The sequence below is a fragment of the Sciurus vulgaris genome (genome assembly GCF_902686455.1).
Source record: "Sciurus vulgaris genome assembly, chromosome: 7".
Taxonomy (NCBI): Eukaryota; Metazoa; Chordata; class Mammalia; order Rodentia; family Sciuridae; genus Sciurus; species Sciurus vulgaris.
The window spans coordinates 115,779,099-115,801,206 of NC_136467.1; the positions used below are offsets into that span (position 1 = coordinate 115,779,099).

A 22,108-nucleotide genomic window follows, 5' to 3' on the forward strand; every position below is an offset into this window, starting at 1 on the left:
TACATTTGAAAACACTTGTACATTTTAAAAAGTAGTAAAAAAAAAAAAAAAAAGGGCTGGGTAGCCATTCATATTGTGTAGAAGACCCTGTGTGATCTTCCCTATCCCCGACCCCAGGTCACTGCTAGCCTGTTATCAATAATTTTGGAGTTTGCTTCTCTTTATATTATTCATTCATTCATTCATGCTGCTCTCCACGGCCTCACACATGCTAGGCAAATGCTCTACCACTAAACTACATCCCCGGCCCATTTTATTTTGAGACAGAGTCATGATAAGTTGCCTTGGCTGGTCATGAACTTGGCCATCCTCCTCCCAGGTAGCAGAGATTACAGATAAGTAGCTGGGATTTGAGACTTGTACAACTGTAACCAGCATATTATGTTATAAATTCTAAATCTGAAAGCAAAATAGTTCAGTAATGGAAGTCTTTCAGTCTTTTACATGTATATTTACTTTTCTACACAGATATTACTTAAAAATAATTAACGCCAATGCCATTGACTCTTCTGAGCACTTTAGACTTTTTATAATTCTCAACAACTGTATGAGATAGGTGAGGAAACTGAGTCACAGAGCATTTACATGGACTAGGAATTTGGGCCCACTGGGATTCTGCCCTCTGCTCTCCCCCGTCTCTGTATTCAGGATTGAGCCCAGGGCACTTCACCACTGAGCTACATCCCAGCCTTTTTTTTTTTTGAGACAGAGTCTCTGTAAGTTGCCCAGGCTTTCTTCGACTTTGGAATCCTCCTGTCTCAGCTGTCTGTGTGCTAGGGTTACAGATGTGGGTACCACACCTGGATGTACCCACTTGGATTCTAATTCATCCAATCTGGCTCATAAACCTGATTTTTTTCCCCATCTTTTTCCTTCCTCTTCCTCTTCTGCAGTGCTGGGGATTGAAACCAGGGCATTGTGCTTATTAGGCAAGTGCCTTACTACTGAAATACATTCCCAGCTCCTGAACCTGATCTCTTAATGACTACACCTAATTAAGGTATTGTTTAATGACTTCATATGCAGTTTTATGTTTTTAAGATCTCCTTTTGTTTTGTATCTTTGAATACTCTAACCAAATACCAGTGTAGCCATCAAGTGCTAAATTATTTCTGCTGGAATCTTAGTTGAAAAGCTCTACAGACTTTAGATTTCATTTATACACTCCTAATTTCTCATTACCTGGCTTGGATAAGTAGTTCAGGAATTTTATCTCAACCTTATGATTACCTTTAGAATTGTCCATTTCAGAACCCATTTAGAATGTTTATTTTATAAATGTATATTTTTTTTAATGGGGGTTTTCAGGGAAGAACAACTTGTACTTTAGTGAATAGTAATATTCAGGTTAGAGTGAACTTATTTTTAATTTTAAAGGAAGAACTGTGATTATAGGAAGCATTTTAAAAAATATAGTATCTAAAAATTCTTATTTGAAATATTTTCATGTTTGTGAGATGCAGGTAATTTTCGACACTTATATAGAAATGGTCTCCAAGAGATAGTCTTTATAAAACCAGTTATTGATTTTATTTAGTGACTTAGTATTTTCTTTGCAGGTTTTCCCATGAAAACAACTACCTGTAGGGACAAGGTGTTTCTGTTTAAATTTAAAAACTTTTTTGTAGAAGTACAGATCATAGTTCAGGAACTTCTTGATCAAAGCTAGCTGCCAATTAAGTTTTACCATGGGCACAAAACTATTAAATCTCACATTCCTTGCTAACACGATTCTCTTGGGCCTCAGTGCTACTGTTTCCTTGGCTGTGTAAGCGTAGGCCAGTCACTTACTAACCAATCTGACCCTTCTTCATTCTTCATCTGTAAAATGCCACTGACATCCCTCAGTGTGAAAAGCAAATAAGCAAGTATATGTGAAAGCACCTCAAATAGCCTGCTGTGGTGTGTAGCTGGAGTATCATGGATGTTCATAACTATCCTCTCTCCATCAGAGTTGCTGCTGTGTTTCCAAAATTGTCCCACAGTATGCATAAGAAGTGCTTGGTAATGACAGAATTAACGTTTTTTATTTATTTTTATTTTTTAGTTGTAGATGGACGCAACACCTTTATTTTAATTATATGTGGTGCTAAGGATTGAACCCAGTGCCTCATACATGGTGAGGCAAGCAAGTGCTCTACCACTGAGCCATGACCCCAGCCCAGAATTAATGTTTTAAAAATGGTTTGAGGAACTGGGGCTGTGGCTCAGTGGCCTAGCACATATGAGGCACGGGGTTCAATCCTTAGCACCACATAAAATTAAACAAAATAAAGTCATGCTGTCCATCTACAACTACGAAAAAATTTTTAAAAGATCTCCAATATTAAAAAAGATAGTTTGATATATGCTGGCAGACTGAACTCTATCAATTAATAATATTTATTATATGTAGAGCATATAAAAAGCAGGATTACATTTAGGCAATGTAGTGAAATAGCAACTCTGGTGTGTGCTATGTAGAAGGTGATTTTTGAGGCTGATGTGGGCTGCTTTCCAAACTAAATAGGATTTGGTAGTCTTTTGTTTGCATTTATCTTGGATGACTGGGAAGAATGCAAGTATATTAAGCCATTGTTCTTAGGTCATCTTATTTGGGGAGAAAGAATTCCCAGTGGCAGAAATCTTACATCTGCTAGTCCTTATTAAGACTAGTTAAGACTGCATCTTCTTTAATTGAAATTAAGAACTGGATACCAAACACACTTTAGAATTCTTTGAATTCTACCTGGATGATCTGGCTCTTTTATCCCAGCTTGCCTTAGAACCCCTGGAATGTTTGAATATTGGTGTCTTCTGTCCAAAATAATGATCTAAAATCTTTGCTAGCAAGGAAAGAATAACTAATACATTGTATAATCCTTGACAGTTTATAATGTTCTTATACTTATTTTCTTATTTGACCTTTGCAGCACCTTTGCAAGGGAGTAGAGCTGATGTTATATCCTTTTACCAGTGAGGATATAGGGGTTCTAAGACCTTAGTGAGTATTCCAAGGTCACACTGTTAATAAGTGGATATCTGGACTTAAACTCAAGCCTTCTGATTTTAAATCTAAGGTTTTTCACTCTCTAGTGCTCTTATGCCCTTTATAAGTTTACAGATTCTTCTGGTATCTTTTCAGATATGGAAGTTAGTCAACATGGCAGATGGATTCCTAAAGCCTTTTTGGTCCTAGTCATCATCTAGGTATTTAGGGAGGAAAATTTCTAATGTGGAACTTGACCATATTTCAGTCTGAGAGTCCAACTGTCTTATATATCATTGCATTGATCCCAAATTATTTTTATTTAAGAAGGCTAAAACAATATGAAATATTTTTGTTTTAATATGACAATATACATGTGGAAAGATGATAAAATTCCAATTTACTGTGGTAAATGAGTTTTAAATTGAGAATATGTACTTTAGCCAGGCTCTGTGGCATACGTCTATAATCCCACTTGCTCGAGAGGCTGAGGCAAGAGTATCACAAATTCAAGGCCAGCCTAGACAACTTACCTTGTCTCAATATAAAAAATAAAAAGACTGAGAATGTGGTAGAGTGCTGGCCTAGCATGCGATAGCTCCTAGGTTTGATCTAATACCAACCAAGAAAAAAAAAAAAAAGATGTAGGTGTGTGTGTGTGTAGTGTTTAAATATCAAAGCTAGAAATTTTGGGCTGGGGATATGGCAAAAGCAAGCAAACAAGCAAGTTATTTTACAAATGTTAGAAAGCATTGTGTATAAGAGAAAATTTAAGAAAAATATAAAAATGGGATCATCTCTTGGTGATTCATTTGACCAAAAATATTTATTCATATGTCCTTTGTACCATTACTACGATGTGTCAGTGTATCAACAGGACATCATAACAAATGGAAAACAATCCCTAGCCTCAGTAAGGTCACAGTCTAGCTTGCCATTTCATGTATGCTGTATAAAATAGGTTTTTTTTTTCTTTTAGAGCTTCATAGTTATATATAGTAGTTGGGTTCATCTCAACAAACTCATACCTGTGTGGAAATTGATTTTAGTTCATGATCCCCCGAATATAGTTTCTTAAACTGACAGACAATATTTCTGTCTTAAGGAGAAGCATTTTAATAAACAGCTCATAAGAAATCATTTCTAGTGAACAGTGCTATTACTACCTAAATAATTCTGAACCACAAAGTGTATAAATGTAATACTAACACTCTGTGTTTCATGGGAATTCATTAGTCTCTATTTTGAAGTTCTTATGCAAAGGCCCTGAATTTGAACTTAAAAACCATTATGAAAAACCCCATGGCAAACTAATAATTTCAAATTTTAGAGCAAGTAAAACCAACAGATCTTGAATATTTTGTTCATGCTTTCCATGTTGTGCACTGAAATGTAAAATGTTTTGTTTCTTTCTGCAGTATTAATTTTTCTTTATTCGTGTAAGTATTTCTCTAATTGTGTTTTTCCTGCATTTGTATCTTCTAATGCTTTTGACCTGTTTTATCTTTAATTATATATGACCAATTATTTCTGATTAAAAAAATCATTTATGACATTGACTTTGGAAAAAGTCATTCTTTTTTTGAGACTTTTTACTCGTGTAGAAAATGAATCTAATTCACATTTTGAGCCGTTGGTTTTTTTTCCAGTTAGAATATGTTTCTACTCCACAACAGTCAGACAGCATTAGGTATCACTTCCTAGACTATTATTCTTGCTTTGCCTGTTATCAATACTGTCTTGAGGCACCCCAAGGGATATGTGTGGAAGTACTTCAAAAATCCATAAAATGCCTTAACAATATGTTTTGGTCTTATTCTTGCATGAATCATCTAATTGTGTACTGAGACATTTTTGTCATAAGACATTTTGCTGTGAGCTTATAGATTGAGATAGGTAAAACATGTGACTAAGCCAAGGAGAACACTTAAATCCAACAAGTCCTTACTGATTGTAAAATTATGGAGTGACTGGATGGTTGGAAGTAAGTGTGGTGTCTTAGAGCTTTAAAATGGGAATGGGAGCCAGGCAAGGTGGCACCTGTGATCCCAGTGGCTTGGGAGACTGAGGCAGGAAGATCTGAAGTTCAAAGCCAGCCTCAGCGAAAACAAGGCACTAAGCAACACAGTGAGACCCTATCTCTAAATAAAATACAAAATAAGGCTGGGGATGTGGCTCAGTGGCCAAGTGCCCCTGAGTTCAATCCTCCCTAAAAAAAAAAAAAAAAAAAAAGGGAATGGGAATAATAGATGCATTTGAAATTTTTTTCTGTTTAATATCCAGTCTCTTCATTCCTTCATCAGTGTTTATTGAGTATGTAATGAGGATTTAGGCACTCTTCTAGACATCAAAGATGTTTACGATAGGTAAAATAAGATGCAATTGCTGTCTTCCAGGAATTTATAGAGAGAGTCACAGACACAATGATATAGGATACTAAATGTTTGTATTTTGGAATGTGCCACATGCTACATGATTGAGTTTCCTGAAAAAGGTGTAGTCTTGGTTGAAGTTATTTTCCGATTTAAGTTTATAATACTCTCTTCAACTTTTTAAACAAAAATTTTGTTACAATAATATTAAAATATTTTGAGGTAAATATACATAAAATACATAAGTCACATTTTAAAAATCTTTGGATTAGATATTTATGTGTATTTTTTTAGATAACAGATCAATTCTACTTGTTAAGCCATCTGAACATTCCCTGTATGACTACATTAATATTAGTGAACACTCAAAGAAAGGGCGTTGCTGCTATCACCTTCATGTTAGTTCTTGAGGCTAGTATTTCTTAAGAGTAGAAACAGATTTGGATTCTAATTCTGCCACTTATTATCTATGAAACTTATTTGTACCTCCATTTCCTTATCTGCAAAATGGGAATATAAATATCTACCTCATAGTTCTGAGGATTGAATGAAGCACTCGGTGAATGTCTGGCATATATTAAAGGCTATATAAATGTTAATAGCTTTCAGTTATCCTTATTGTTATTATTTGGCAGAATATGTTAGTTGGGTAACATTTCAAGAATTGATTTCCTCCTTTTCAAGCTCTGGGAATTCTTCTAAACTGAGGGCAGAAAGATAAAAGAAGAAAACTAAACCTTTCTTGATCAGTGGCTGTGTGCCAGGCAGTGTACTAGCGTTTTAGCCACATTCTCATTTAATCTCCACACCATTGCTATGAAGTCAATTAGAAACAGACTTGGAGAAGTTAAGTAAGGTCTTGTTCTAGTAAATAGACACCATGGTGATAATATCCTACAGCCCGAGAGATCAGTATGTTTACTAATAGGTAAGTTTGGAATATGCTTTCCTGAGTTTTGAGGACTTTATTTCAAATGACCATTTAAAGAGATGTCATCCACATCTTTATTTCACTCCTACTATAGTGTTTTGTTTTTATATATCTATAATTCCATCCTCCTGCCATTCAAAAGCATATTGCAGTCGTTGAACTGATGTAAGAGGGACCCGGATGGGAAATTTTTGAATATGTGGAGTGTTACTAATAGTTTTCAGAAGTGAACTGACTTACTATAATTTCCCAATTTTTAAGATCATCATCATCATTATTAAAGTCATTATTTTTCAAATTAATAACTGTTTCTTAGGATTAAGCATAAACTCCATGTTTAAGCATCCTATGTACCCTTTAGAGTAGAAGTAGCTATTGTAGTTAACTTTTGGGGAACATCTAAAATTAGTTAAAATAACTTGGTTTTGTAATTAAGACAACTTTTAATTTTTTAGTTTCTTGCATTGTAAGTCAGTTCATTTGGATGAGGAAAGAGGGACACTTTATGGATGTGAGATCCCATTTATATAATATCAGCTTGGTTTTCTGGATAAGTTTGCCTCAGACCCTTCAACCTAGAATGTGTGGGAGATTTAAGCTCTCCCTAAACATCCTTGTGTGTTTCCTGAGTTTCCTGATCTCAACCTCTTCTGTGTCCTGGCCTTGTACATTCTTGCCTTGTGCCACTGATTTGTATCCAGCACACCCAGATGTGAAACCTGACTTCTTTACTGGTTTTTAGAAAGGCCCTATTCACACAGGGCATTTGCAGATTTTGTATATCTAAACTGAAGAAGGGGGCAAAAATAGAGATGGGTTGAGCCTTGCTTTGCATTAATGCAGCCAGCTTTCCTAGTAAGGCATCCCCAGTCTTGAATGTTTTCGGACCTCCCTTGACCTGAGAGCTTCACCCCTACCTAATCCCAGCTTTGCTCCATTATACTAGCTCTTCTTTTCTTCTCTCCCATTCCCTCTCCTCAACATTCTTTTCCACTTTCCTTTCAGAGATAAAACAACAAATTCTTCCCCTTGTCTAATGCAGAGCAATTTCCCTTTCTTGACAACCATTCTGGGATCTTGACAGCCATTCTGCAGGGAACCACCCACTCCAAGGGGCCTGCACGTGAGAGGTGGGGGGTCCATATTGAGGGAACATATTTTCACAAAGAAAGTTTCTTCCAAGGGGAATTCTTCTGTTAGCTATTAGGATGACAAAATAGAGAATTTTTCATTCTGTTACATAGTAGCCAAGTATGCCAGTCTCAAGCTTTATTGTGCTCTTAATATGTGTCAGAAATCTAAAAAATGATTATATGTGCAATTTATCCAACTTTTACACCCTAGATATTTTAAATAAAATGTCCAGTGTGTAGACTATAAACTGCTTTTTAGGAAGTATGCTGCTACTTAAATGAAGATCATGAAACCAGTTAGCACAAGAGTCACCTCATGCCATATTGCATTATTATGTATTTCACTTACACAAAAATAATTTTGACTTTTGATACTTGGATAAGTTTGTTACATGAATTTTTTTCTAATTATATGCAAAGATAATACAAAATCTTTAAAACCTAAAACAAATGCAGTGTACTTTTTCAGGAAGTAAATCTTTAATACTTCCATTTATGAATCAGACTACCTGTAAGTGATTAGATCTTTGTTCCTAGCTGGAAAAGGGTCACAGTTTTTTTCCATTCTTTTATGTCAGTTTTGAGGACTTGTAGGGAATTCACTGCATTGTAATATATTGATCATGTTTTGAATTTCTAAATAAAATTCATGAAATTGCTTTTTTTCTGGCCATGTGTTAGCCTAGGCTTACAGATTATTTTCCCTCATAGGTAATAGAGAAGAGGAAACCTAACCAATGACTGTGGAATAATATGGAAGAAGATGAAAAAACCTTGTTTAATGGGTAAGAAATGAAACTATAATAGAACCTTATTAATGAAAAGTATTCATAATAGGATTAGACATGACCAGTCTGTAATATTGCAAACCTATTAGGGTAAGTGACCAGTCATACTCTTTGTTTTATCCCTGTTCTGAACTTTTACTACCTACTTCCATCATAAACTTGTTTATTTTTCAGTGCATGAATTAACTTAAACTGAGAAGGGCACAGCTATATTTGACATAATCTGGGACCTGGAGACCGGCATATTTAAGAAGTCTAGGGTAGGTCTTGAAGTTTATTGGTGGTTGGATAGAGACTGTGTCTGTCATGACCTGTCAAGAGTAATTATCTACCCCTTCTTCTCCAAATACTGCCAGCTGCTATGATATTAGGCTCACCATAGGGGTCTTACTCATTAGAGCAAGTGCAGATGTGTGTCAGGTGGTATAGTCAAATAGAATTCCACAGAAAGCCCAATAAAAAGTGTGACTAAGGTTAGGAGATATAAAAAAATTTAATTATACAAGTTCATACATTCTTATTGTCAAAAATTTCAGTATCATAGATAACTAAAATCCTCTACCTGAATCTTAGTAGCCTGTCAGAGGTGACTTGCCATTGTTAACTTGACACTTGGGCAAGTTAATCTCTCTTAGCCTCAGCTCTAAGGTGGAAACAATAAAATGCCTATCTTATAGCAGTATTAAGGATTAATTAGTTAATCCATATAAAAAACTTAAAAAAGACCTGACACATACTATGTGTTTAATAAATGTTAGCTATGATTTCATATGTGTCGCAGCTAGTATTTTTATGTATCAACCATCCACACATAGATCTTTCTCTGGTAAACTCCACCAGTTATACCATCTCTGGATAAGGTTAACCCTGGTGGCAAAGACTTTTTCATGAAAATTTTCTTTTTGGCTTTAAGTTTCATTTCTCTCAGAGTATGCTGCTAGACTCTGTTTGTGAGAACAGACTTATACACCTGGAACTCTTACTGCATATCTTACTGTGTAGATGATACATACAGATATATATGAATAGACAGCCACCTGCAGCCTACATAGTTTTACCTGGCCTGCAAAAGTATCTGTTTCAATGCACAATCCTCTTATTTCTATTTCTTTTTTAATATTTTTATTTTTATTTTGCAGTATTAGAGATTCATCTCACAGTGGTGTTCTACCTATAAGCTATATCCTCAGCCCTTTTTTAATGTTTATTTTGAGAAAGGATCTCACTAAGTTGCCCAGGGTGGCCTTGAACTTGCAATTCTCTTTCCTGGACTTCCCTAGTTACTGGGATTATAGGTGTGTGCCACCACACTTGGCCCATAATTCTCTTATTTCTAGATAGCTATGTCAAGTTTCCTGTTAAGTGTCCATCAATCTATTTGGAAAAACAAGTTTTCTTGAGTTTTTCTTTTCTTTTTGGTACAGGGGATTAAACTCAGGGCACTTAACCGCTAAGCCACATCTCCAGCCCTTTTTTATATTTTATTTAGAGATAGGGACTTGCTGAGTTGCTTAGGGCCTTGGTAATTTGCTGAGGCTGGCTTTGAACTGACCATCCTCCTGGTGCTGACAGCTGCCAGTCTGTAGAAGGAAGGCACCTCAGTAAACTTTTTTTTCAGTATTTCACACCACCTTTTTTTTTTTTTTTTTTTCTTTTAGTATTTCCCTCTTGTATTATCTGGGGACTTCTATCTGCTCTGACTATAGTGAGGCTGTTTTAATAGGCTAATACATAAAGACAAGTTGGGTCAACATTTACTGATTTGTGTATCAAGCAGTGTTTTAAGTGCTTTACCCATTTATTCATTATTTCATTTAATACTGTCATCCACTTAAGTGGTAATATTGTTATTCATTTTAAAGCTGAGAAAAGCTGGGCATGATGGTGCACACTTATCATCCCATTGATTTGGGAGCTGAGATAGGAGGATCACAATTATGAGACCAGCCTCAGCAGTTTATTGAGACTGTGTCTCAAAATAAAAAAATAAAAAGGGCTGGGGATATAATTCAGTGATATAGTGCCCCTGGGCTCAATCCCCAGTACCAAAGAACAACACCACCACCAATAATAAATTTAAAAAATAGAGTTGAGAAAAGTGAGGTGCAGATTAAGTAATTTGCCCAGAGTCGCAGTCCAAGTGGCAGCCTTAGAATTCAAACCAAGGCCTATGTTCTTGATCAAGGGAATGCTGGCCTAGTTAATAACGTTTGCTAAGAGGTGTGAATTTAATAAGACGTGAAGGCCAAATATCTCCTGGAAAAGTTACCATAAGTAATTAAAAAAAAAGATTTGTTTTTGCTTGCCTGTGGGAAGAACTTTTGCAATCATATTATCTTCTTAGTCCTTCGCTTGTTTGTTTGGGGTTTGCACAAGAACAGAGGGCTGGGGACTCGAACCTGGGCCTCCAGCATGAGAGTCAGGCACTCTACTAGATGACCTATATGGCCGGCACTTCATATTATCTTCTTAAATACAGCGAAAATGATGGCATGAGATGATTATTTGTGAATATTTATTGAATAATTATTTTTCTCGACCATATTTGAATGCAGCTATTTTGCTTCAGGATGAGTTGTTTGTAGTAGAAATCACCTGAGCTAGCTGAAGAACAACATCTATTTAGAGGGGATTAGGGCGTTGATTTGTAGATTACCATTTAGCTGCTATTCATAGAAACATGCAGACTGAAGGACTGAACTGTGGAGCAGTTGAGAACTGATTGGTAATGGGAAATTGCTCTTTTGTCCTGTTAAATAATATTTGAATGACAGCAGGAAGTGGTGCAAGAAAAAAACAGGAGAAAGGTGACTTATGGGTCTTATAATTAGAATGTCACTTTTAAGTGATGGTCTAAAAAGTAAACGTACATTCACAATTGACATTTATACACCACTGGAAGGAGTTATAATGTGCAGTTCTTGTGCTGGAGTCTGTCTTGCCAGACTGAAGCATTGACTTTTTTTTTTCCTTCCTTCAAATAGCAATTCACTTCCTGATGGAATTAATGTTAAAGTATAAAGAATAAAAAGAATAAGTCATATTTAAAGTACCAAGTATCACTGCTAAAATGTCCTGGCCTTCTTTTAAGTGTGGCTTCATGTCGTCCAGTGATGTTTTCCTCTCTCTCTCTCTTTTTTTTCCCTCTGCCCTTGAGAATCCCTTCTGAATGTTGATCAAGTTATGGCTCTTAATATATATATCTTTTAAAACAATGTTTTAAAAGGTAGTTCCAGGACTAAGAAGCTTCTTTCAGGGTCTGATGAGGTCAAAACTATTTTCAAAACAACTGAAACATTTGCCTTTCTTCCCTTCATTTACTCAGGAGTTTGCAGTGAGTTTTCCAAAGGCTACCTGGAATGAAATTCACTAGATGCAGAAGCAGAGGAGAATCCAGTCTTTCTTAATTAATTTTAGACAGTAAAAAGATTTTCAAAAAAGTTTAGGCCACTCTTTTTCAGTGAGAAGCACTGTGGTTTGTGTCGGCATCAGAACATTGCAGTGGTGCCATTGCAGGCCAGAGTCACGGTGCCCTCTCCCACTGATAGATGCTAAAGCTGGAATATTCTTTGTATGGTTTACTACTGGAACTCTGGAAAGGATCTTTCTGGACAGTCATTTTTCTTACAGTATTAATTGAACATCTACTATGTTCCATCTTGTTGTAGGGACTAGAAACAAGGCAGTGAAGAAAATAGAAGCAAAAAAATTTCTCTCCCCACCTGGAGCTTGCATACTAGCTTCTATTCCAACCCTTGCGTCTGTTGACCTAGATGCAGCTTCCTCTACAGGGGAATCTCACGGTTCATAACCACTGTGGATCTTCAGTGCTGACTTGTGTTTATCAGTATGACTTGCTATTTTATGATTTTGGATTATTTTTAAAAAGGCACCAAATGATTTAGGATTTTTCATGATAGAAGGAACCCCTGATACAGCAATAAAAATGAGTCTATTCAATCATTCTTGTTATGGTTGATTTATTCTTGTTATCAAAGTTAGTGCCACTTTTGTCAAGAAATTTAACTTTGAAAAAGTTAGATGGGTGCGGTGAGGCTCACTTATAATCCCACTGACTCAGGAGGCTGAGGTAGGATTGCAAGTTGAAGGCCCGCCTCAGTAACTTAGCAAGGCCCTGTCTCAAAATAAAAATATAAAAAGTGCTGGTGATTTAGCTCAGTGGTAAGTGCCCTGGGATCAACCCCTAGCACAGATAAATAACAGTTGGTATTTTTTTATTTTATTTTATTTTATTATTTTATTTTGTAGTCCTGAGGATTGGGGCCTTGTGCATGCTATGCAAACACTCTACCACTGAGCCACACCCCTAGCCCTTGATTTTAAATTTATTTATTTATTTTTTATTATTTGAAGAAGAATGTTCTTTTATGTATGAGATTTTCTTTGCCTGGTGAGTTGCTCCCAAGATCCTGTAATTTGTTGAAGAGAGTTTTATATAGAGATTACTTTGCTCATTAGATTAAGCCACTTAATAATGCCTTGAAGGTTAACGAATAGGCCCTCAAACTCCTGCCCCCCAGCTAGATGTCTACATTGTCAGTCACTTACTTCAGATTTCTAAGTGCAGACAATTGAGAATGTCATTAGAATGTTAATGGAAAATAAAACTGACATTCAAAATATGAATGACCAAACATTTTCTGTAACAATTATTTTAATCTTAAAATACATTTTAATAGAAGCTCTTTAAAAAAAATTGTGCATTTTTGAGCTTTCTTTCATTGAATGTATGAGAGGAGCTTGCTAATTAGAAAAATAAAATGGCTGTTGTACTTTCAACATTGCTGTCTGCCAGGTGCCCCATTCTTGATTGTGCCTGGTGTACCGAAGACCAGAATGTCCAAGGTTAAGATAAAATCCATTTTCTGGCCCAGTGAGAGGCGTGGTCATGTTCAAGACTGGGGAAGGGGAAATTTGTGAGGAATCCTTTTCATAGTGTTCAGCCAAACACACTCTCTCTTGGTTCTACACTTTGCCTCACTTTGAGAGGTTCTGGTTCCTGAGCCTTTTCAGGTTCTGAAGTTCTAACTAGCATGGTCCTTCCTTATTTCATTGCACAGTAGGCAGCATTTAAGTTTTGGCCTATTGTCTATTTTACTTTCCATTCCTCCTTTTACTTCACTTCCAATATTTTCATGGAACCTCTTATCTGCTGTTATTTCACCATCTTTTCTATCCTGAAGAATTTATTCTCCCTTTTTATTCCTTTATTGTGATTTTAATAGGGTTTTAAGAGGGAGAAGAGGTAAACATGTACATTCATTCTGCTATGTTTTATTGGGAGCCCAAGATTTAACTTTTTAAAAATTTTGGGGGTACCGGGGATTGAACTCGGGGAACTCAACCACTGAACCACATTCTCAGCCTCATTTTATTTTGTATTTTATTTAGAGACAGGGTCTCACTGAGTTGCTTTGCACCTCACTGTTCCTGAGACTGGCTTTGAACTCCAGGTCCTTCTGCCTCAGCCTCCCAAGCTGCTGGGATTACAGGTGTGCACCACCATGCCCGGCAACATATTATTAAGTGTATACAAAATGCTGAAATTGTGTTATTTGGGTTTTTTAAAAACGTTTTTTAGTTGCATATGGACACAATACATTTATTTTTGTGTACTACTGAGGATGGAACCCAGTGCCTGACACATGCTAGGCAAGCACTCAACCACACCCCTAGCTCCATGCTAGTTGGTTTTTTTCTTTAATTTTAAACTATTTTCAAGTTAGGTACAGTGGCATATGCCTGTCATGGATACTCAGGAAACTTGAGTCTAGGCGTTTGACCAGCCTGGGCAATTTGGTGAGACCCTATCTCAAAACAAAACAAAACCCCCACAAAATTTCTTCAGATTCTATTGAGGTTTAGAAATATTATTCATATTAGTGTTATTCACCTAATTTTTTGAGTTAGGCACTATCACATAAATTATTTCATATAACCATCACACCAACTCTGTAGATAATTATATTCTTTTATTTTTTGTTTATTTATTTTTTGTACTGGGGATTGAATCCAAGACTGCACATGCTAGACAAGCACTCTACTTACCTACATCCTTATCTTTATTTATTTTTTATTTTGGGGCAGAGTCTCACTAAATTGCCCAGACTGGACTCAAACTTGTGATCCTCCTACCTTGGCCTCCCAAGTAGCTGGCATTACAGACATGTATCACCACACTCAGCTAATTATACTCCATTTTAATGAATATGGAAACAAATTCAGAAAAGTCAAGTTACAAACTTAAAGTCACACAACTAGTAAAAAGGTAATGCCAGGTTGGAGATAAGTTTCTAAACAACATTCAATATTTACTACAATAGATTCAGAGAGATTGGAGGCACCATGATCACCTAGTTGGGGGAGCTGGGATTATTACTCAGCTGTAGGGTGCTTGCCTAGCATATGAAAGGCACTGGGTTCAATTCTCAGCACTACATATAAATAAATAAAATAAATGTCCATCAATAACTAAAAAAATATTTAAAGATCACCTAATGACTCAAGCAGTAATAATGCAAGTGTGTAGAGTTACAGGCTTAAATTTGACAGTAGAGAATGGCATTGGAAATGGGATTGGGTGAATAGGTTCAAGAAGTTGGGGAGGGGAGAGTTTGAATCCATTTTCTTAAATGAGCTATTATAGCAGAGAATCTAGACAAGGGTTGGAACCTCTCATTTTTTAAAAACAAATTAGTAGGGGGGTTGGTAACTGACTTGATTGCGACTTGAACAGGGGTTAAAGAGAATGACCAAGTTTTCAGGTAGAGTTGCTGAACTAAGGGGAAATGAGTAAATTTAAAAAATATTAGGTGCTATAAACACCTGACATATCTTCTGTATTGTATTATTTGTTTTTTGACATTTATCTAAATGTCCAGTGATTATATCATATATTGTTACAGAAAGTCAGTTCATTAAATCACAGTACTGGGGATTGAACCCAGGACCTAGCTAGGCAAGGGCTGTACCACTAAGCTACTTTTACTCCAGCTCTTTTATGATTTTTTGTTGTTGTTGTTTTTGTATTTTTGGTATGGGGGTTGAACCCAGGAATGCTCAACCACTGAACTACACCCCCAACCCTTTTTATTTTTTATTTTGAGACAGGGTTTTGCTAAGTTGCTGAGGCTGGCGTTGAACTTGAGATCTTTCTGCCTCAGTCTCCCCAGTTAATGAGTTTATGGGTGTGTGCCACTACACCAGGCTAAAGGTGATCTTTAGTATTTTTAAATCTGTGACTTAAGGACCACTGTCTCCCCTGCTTTGAAAGCAAGTATTCTGATATAATTAGAACACCAAGTGTTTTTTACCAATCAATTTTACAAGACCAAGAACCCAGTAGAAAGACATGAATTGAGAGTTTTTTACGTAAAAAGAAAGACAGCCATAATTAAAAGCATACAAATGAACATAATATGTGTGCATATATAATTTTCCAAGTGTCATATTGAAATGTATTTAAAAATATATCATCCCCAGTATTAGGTAAACATGCACTCTGAAATACTAGTGGTGGGAGATGGGAAGGGGGAAGCATAAACTAGCGTAAACTTTTTTGGAGGGCAGTTTCTATCCAAAATTTAAATGCATATATCCCTTGACACAGCAATTCATCTTCTGTGAATTACTTCACAAACATACTTGCATAAGTGTGCCATGATATATGCCCAATGATTTCTATCATGTATTATTTATAGTAATGAAACACTGAAAACAGCATGATTCTCCTCTCATAAGGAGATAAATTAATTGTGCAGTACCTGTCATACAATATGCTACAGTCTTTCATTTTTAAATTTATTAATTTTATTTTGAGGTGGGGTCTGACTGTTGCCCAGGCTGGCCTCAAACTCCTGGACTCAAGTGATACTCCTGCTTTGGCCTCTGAGTAACTAGGACCTCAGGCACTTGCCACTGTGTCTGACTTACAATACAATTTTTAAAAAGAATGAGAAAGGCAGGCACATGAAACAATGTCCAACATACATTGTTCCATAAGAAAGATGCAGAATGACACGTATGCTAGGATCCAATTAAACATCATCATCATCCTTATTATTATTATTATTTAGTACTAAGGATTGAATCCAGGGGTGTGTAACCATTAAGCAACATCCCAGGACGCCCCTACCCTATTTAAAATTTTGAGACAGGATCTCATTAAGTTGCTTAGGACCTCTCTAAGTTGCTGAGTCTGACTTTGAACTTGTGATCCTCCTGCCTCAGCCTCCTGAGTTGCTGAGGTTACAGGCGTGCACCACCACCCTCAGCTAAACATTATGTTTTTAAATGCATAAAAGATTCCTGGAAGTGTGTTTCAGTAGTACTTCTTCTACAAAGGTTACTGGGGATGGAAAGCAGAGGGAGAATTTTACTCCTGGAATTTTTATATATTCTATATTTGCATATTAGTTTCTTAAGTATATAAAATCAACAGGAAAAAGAATTCCAGTGTCTTTTATCTATGATAACACTGCTTTCTATAATTCAGGAAAAAAAAAATTTATTAGGGAATATTTCAGACTTTATACTCTCTCTACCTTTCTACCTTATTCTACTCTTGGATTATTTTTTGAAGCAAATTGCAGATATTTATTTTATTCATAAACATTTCATGATGTGCCTCTGAATATGAGTTCTTTTTTAAAAAAACAGTTATCAAGAATATAAAAATTGATAGTCATCCTTAATGTTGAATATTTAGTAGTCAATGTTCAAGTTTCTGTCATTATCTTATTTTTAAAAGTAGTTGTTTATTTGAATCAGAATACTAATAAAGTTTAAGTGTTGCAATTAGTTGATTGTTCCTTTTTTCTCCTGCAAATTGTTTATTAAGGCAATTGAGTCATTTGTTCCGATAGTTTCCTTCAGTCTAAATATTGGTGACTATATCCCAAATGGTGTCAGTTAACATTTGTTATGTCTTTTACTATGTTATCTGTAAATTGGTAGTTAGATCTAGAAACTAATTGGATTCAAGTCCATTCTTTCTTTTTCGAAGTGTCGGTGTTTATTTCCATCAGGAGGTATGTTAATGCCTTTTTCTTTTTCTCTTTTGGACATAAGTAACCATTGATGGTAATTACCTAGGTCCACTAATACATGAATCTTCATAAGTGAAACTATTAGCCTGTGGCTTAGTGGCTTGAATATTCTATGACATACAACATTTAGGTACAAATTATTTTAAACACTTTCTAATTTTTAAAATTATCTGCAATTAATTTTTATTGGTCTTCTAGTTTACTATTGGACCCTCATCATGGTTTAAAGTTCTGTTTGGTCAGAAAGATTATCTTGTTTTCAAATCTCAATTTACAAGTACTTTTGTTTACACAATTTTTGTCCTTTTTTTTTTAATTTTCACATTATATTTGTACATATTTTGGGGTAAAGTTTTATAATTCAATACATGTATACAATGTATAATGATCATATCAGGATAATAAGCATTTCCATCTCCTTAGATAGTAATCATTTTTGTGTATTGAAAACCTTAGACTCTTCTAGTTATTTTGAAATACATCACAGATTGTTGTAGGTGGTAGTTACCCTGTTGTGTTGGAGAACACTGTATCTTGCTGTATTTTGGTGCTTCTTATCTAACCTCTTTCAATCCCCTTTCCCTGCTTTCTCATTTTTTTTTTTTTTTTTTTTTTTTTTTTGCGGTGCTGGGGATTGAACCCAGGGCCTTGTGCTTGTGAGGTAGGCACTCTACCAACTGAGCTATCTCTCCAGCCCTGCTTTCTCAGTTTTTATGAACATATATTTTTCCCTTTTTGAGGGTATGTAAAGGAATCTTAGACATAGTTGTAATTTGCAGAAGAAGAGACTCTAGTAGAAAGCTATTAAGTCATTTAATTCAGTTTTTTGTTCCACACAATAAATACTTGTGTAAGGGAGAGTTTCATGGAGGCTGCATGTAGAACCCTCTTATCTTCAGGGACCTACCTCAGTGGATGCCTGAAATTGGATAGTGCTGAACACAACCCTGTGTATAGAGTTGTTCCTAGATATCTTCAGGGTGGTTCCAGGACCTCCATGCAGACACCAAAATCTAAGGATGCACAACTCTTTTTTATATAATATGATGTGGTATTTGCACATAGCCTATACACATCCTCCTTAGATGTTAAATCATCTTTAAATTACTATTTACAATATAAATGCTATATAAATAGTAGCTATTGTTTAGGGAATGTATACATAAGTATGATGAAATTTAATCTATAAATTAGGCATAGTAGGCGATTAACAACAATTAATATAATCAAACAATTTTAACAGTATATTGTAATAAAAGTTATGTGAATATGGTTTCCTTCAAAATATCTCATTGTACTGTACTCATCTTCGTGTGATGATGTGAGATGATACAGCGCCAATGGAATAAGATGAAGTGAGGTGGATGGTGTAGCCCTGGGCTGTTTCTGACCTGACAGTACATCAGGAGAAGGATCAGTAAGCCATGATACTGCCAGTTGACCGCTGGTGGCAGCAACTACAGAAAGCAAAACCGTGGATAAGGGGCAACTACTGTACTAAGAGTGAAGGGTAAGTAAGAGTTAGGACAAGAAGGAGTGAGTGGCCAGAGGAATAGTGAAGTATTCTTGGGGAGGAAGCAGCTTATCTGGGAATGCCCAGAAGCAAGAGAGGGCAGGCAGTTCCATGGCGGGGGTGTGGGGGGGTGATAATTAAGAATAGCTGGAGCCTTGCCATGGTGTTAGGGAAAAGGGCTGGGCTAAGAGGTGTGTAGGATGGGACGTAAAGACCTGATGAACTATGATGCAGCGGTTGGACTTCATCCCCTCGGCAATGAGAATGACACATTTGGTTGAGGCTGAATGCAGAAGACCTATTAAAAGACTATCCCAGTAATGCGGACTGATTGATGGTAACCAAAATTACATTGGAAGCAATGGAGATGGAGGTAGTTTTGTTCATTCTTTCAGAAAATAATTATTGAGGCTGTCTTCAGCTAGGTACTGTTCCAGGTGCTTGGTTTACACTTATAACCAAAATAGACAGAACTCCCTGCCCTTACAGAGCTTCTAGTCTAGTGGAAGCACAGTAGAACAGTACACATATGCTGTTTAGCCAGTGGTAATTGCCAGGGAAGAAAACAAATCAGGGTGGGGCTTAGCTAACAGAAGTCTTAAGTGGGGAGCAGTTTTACCTAGAGTGCCAGGGAAGACTTGACTGAGAAGGTAACATCTGAGCACACATTTGAATGAAGTGAGGAACAGGGAAGAGCATCTGGGTACAAGAAGCAGAACTGCACAAGGTCTTGAGAGTGCCAGGGTACTGGAGGAACTGTGAGGTGGCCTGTGTGGCTAACAAGGAGTTGGTGAGGGGGATATTGATGAGTGCTGAGGACAGAGAGATAAGGGGGTCTAAGTAGGTAGTGCCTTCTTGGTCCTTCTAAAGATGTGATAGAAATAAAGCCAGGGTTCATAAGGAAGAGTCGATAAGATTTGGTTACTGATGGAATGTGGGAGGTGATAAAGAGGAGTCTTGAACATTGTGGCTTCATGGATGAAAATAAAGCAGCTGGAGCAGGCAAGCTTTGATCCCATTATCATGGAAATCTCTCTTTTATTACAACCTTGGGCAAGAGGTAGTATTGATTACACCCATTATGAAGGGGAAAGTCTCTCACCACAAAATGGGTTTTCCTTGGGTCTTGGGGCAGACTTGACAATACAGTGACCAGGAGGATGCCTGAGTGACAACAGTGCTAGGCTAGATGGAGCCCTTAGGATTTGGAAAACTGCTCCCTAACACATGCCTTCACGTAATCACACACACACACACAGTATTTGCATTTTGTCCTCACCCTCAATTTTTAAGATGGTGCTAAATTCTTGGTTGACATAACATAGTTGAAGAGTATTGCAGCTGGTTCTACTGAAAGAGAAGTCATTATGACTGTGCGTCTGTACTAAACATGGTTTTGGGAGTTTCTTCCATTCATTGGATTCTCACTTACTACTTAAGCCTCCATGTGATGCCTGGGTTATAAAGATGACGATGACATGATCATTATTCCAGGGTCTCAAAGGATTTCAAAGTGGAATCAGGTAGATAAGGAAGCCAGGGATTTTAGTTTGACGTGGCGTAATGCTGGTATGAAGAAGGCTACAGGGAGATGGAGGAAGAATTCCTTAGACTCCAGGCTAAGTTGAGCAAACTTCTCAAGGAGGATGCTTTTGACTCTGCAGCCTTTTCATTTACTGCCTCAAGTGTGTGGATACTCTCTTCACCACCTGTCTTTTTCCCTTTCTTCCTCTCCCTCCTTCTTTCCTATCTTTCTTCCTGAAGAGTGAACCCAGGGCCTTGTGAATGTTATGCACACACTTCATCACTGAGCTGCACCTCTAACCCGCTTCTGTCCTTTCTAAGCCCCTCAGACTTATCCTCCTGAGGAAAACTTTTGTTTATAAGTCCCTGAATGACCTTCTCTATTCTTTATCCCAGTGTTCTGTAAATTATATTAACCAGAGAGGAACAATGACACACTTATCAGAAGGCAAATAATATAAACAGGTTAATTTTATGTCAAATTTATAATTAAAAATAATACTTTTATAAAATTATGGATAAATAGATTTTAAAAAAATGAAGTGGATTTGGCTGGCTGTGGTGGTACCCACCTATAATCCCAGGCACTGGGTGTTATGGGGTGCAACTTAAGAACAGACCGATCACCACTGAGAAGTACAAATTTGAGAGTCTTTATTAAGCTGGCCAACTGACTGTCTCACACAGTGCCCCCAAAAATGGCTATTGGGAGAACAGCCTCAACCACAGGGTTGTAGGGGTTCTTATACCAAAAATTACATTAATCATAAGTGTCTGTTGCTATGATTCGAAATTACACAGTAACATTATAAGATCATCGACAGAGGGGGAAGTGGGTCAAAATGACCCTTACCTAGGTACAAACTATAGAATGGTTACTAACATCCACACAATCACTGTTCACATGGTACGTTATTTAGGAGCAAGAGGAATCAAAAGAGATCAATTCTTTACTACATAGGCGTTGCCATTGTATTTTATTAAACATGTCACACCAAGTAACTGATGATGGGCACAGAGGCGAGGTTTTCTCATGGGAGAAGCTTATTTCCTACATAACATGGAGTCTCAGAGCAAAATGGAGTCTGTTTAGTCATTTCCCTTAGTCTGGCCTATAACATTCTCATGGAGTCAGATCTGTCAGCCCATCACACTGGGGAAGCTGAGGCAGGAGCATCACAAGTTTGAGGCTAGGCTGGGCAACTTAGTGAGACCTTGTCTTAAAATTAAAAAAAAAAAAAAAAAGATCTGGGAATGTGACTCTGTGGTAGAGCACCCCTGAGTTCTATCTCTAGTACTGTAAGAGAAAGGAAAAGGAAAGATTTTACACTTTAGAATAGTATATCTTAGACTTCTGTTCCACTGCATGATTTCTGCTACATTCTAGTAATATCTGTAGAATTAACATTTTTCTGTAAACCAAATTGCTTTGCTTTTTAACTTAAAAACCTGCTTGAGGGCTGGAGTTGTGGCTCAGTGGTAGAGCACTTGCCTGACATATGTGAGGCACTGGGTTTTGATACTCAGTACCACATATGAATGAATGAATAAATAAATAAATAAATAAAGGTCCATTGATAACTTTAAAAAAATCTCTCTATATATATGTGTGTGTATTTTATATGTATTTTACATATATATAAATTTTAAAAAAAAGTCTGCTTGAACCTCATCCTAAATGAAATTCAAGGGTAGTTGGGCACGGTGGCACATGCCTATAATCCCAGCGTTTCAGGATGCTGAGGCAGGAAGATTGCAAATTTGAGGACAGGCTCAGCAACTGAGCAATATCGTCTCAAAATGAAAAATAA

The 22,108-nt window shown here is 36.6% G+C and overlaps 1 protein-coding gene across 15 annotated transcripts in view; it reads left to right on the forward strand.

The window, feature by feature from the left end:
- USP49 (ubiquitin specific peptidase 49) overlaps positions 1 to 22,108 on the forward strand; it is a 94,904-nt gene that overhangs the window by 26,411 nt on the left and 46,385 nt on the right. For 4 of the 15 annotated variants that reach the window (XM_079147752.1, XM_079147754.1, XM_079147744.1 and 1 more), the window contains 2 exons: positions 894 to 1,000; positions 8,116 to 8,189. The gene's annotated coding sequence lies outside the window, so the exon portion shown is untranslated. Of the gene's footprint in view, positions 1 to 893; positions 1,001 to 6,742; positions 7,402 to 8,115; positions 8,453 to 22,108 lie in introns of those variants that run through there. The other 11 variants (XM_079147756.1, XM_079147743.1, XM_079147748.1 and 8 more) reach the window with 7 other exon arrangements.